Source organism: Penaeus monodon, chromosome 19 (assembly GCF_015228065.2).
Source record: "Penaeus monodon isolate SGIC_2016 chromosome 19, NSTDA_Pmon_1, whole genome shotgun sequence".
NCBI lineage: Eukaryota > Metazoa > Arthropoda > Malacostraca > Decapoda > Penaeidae > Penaeus > Penaeus monodon.
Genome location: NC_051404.1, coordinates 36,406,094 through 36,406,299, shown reverse-complemented (window position 1 = coordinate 36,406,299; position 206 = coordinate 36,406,094). Strand labels below are relative to the sequence as shown.

Here is a 206-nt window from a genome sequence, read left to right as displayed (position 1 = left end):
CTTTCCAAGAAAGAGATACTGAGATGCATTTTGTAAAAGGGTTATGTATTTCTGAGAAAGTCTGGGATGGAATTATTCCTTAACATAATAACAATTGAATTTAAATTGTCTGATGTTTCTTTGAAGATTGGATATGACACGGAAAATTCAGTGTAAAATTGTGTAAATTGAAAGACTTCGTAAGTTTTAACTAGCAAGACAAATTC

The 206-nt window shown here is 30.1% G+C and overlaps 1 protein-coding gene across 1 annotated transcript in view; it reads right to left on the bottom strand.

The window, feature by feature from the left end:
* The window catches only part of LOC119585201, a 19,387-nt gene that overhangs the window by 17,781 nt on the left and 1,400 nt on the right, over positions 1 to 206 (bottom strand). The gene's annotated exons all lie outside the window — the stretch shown is intronic.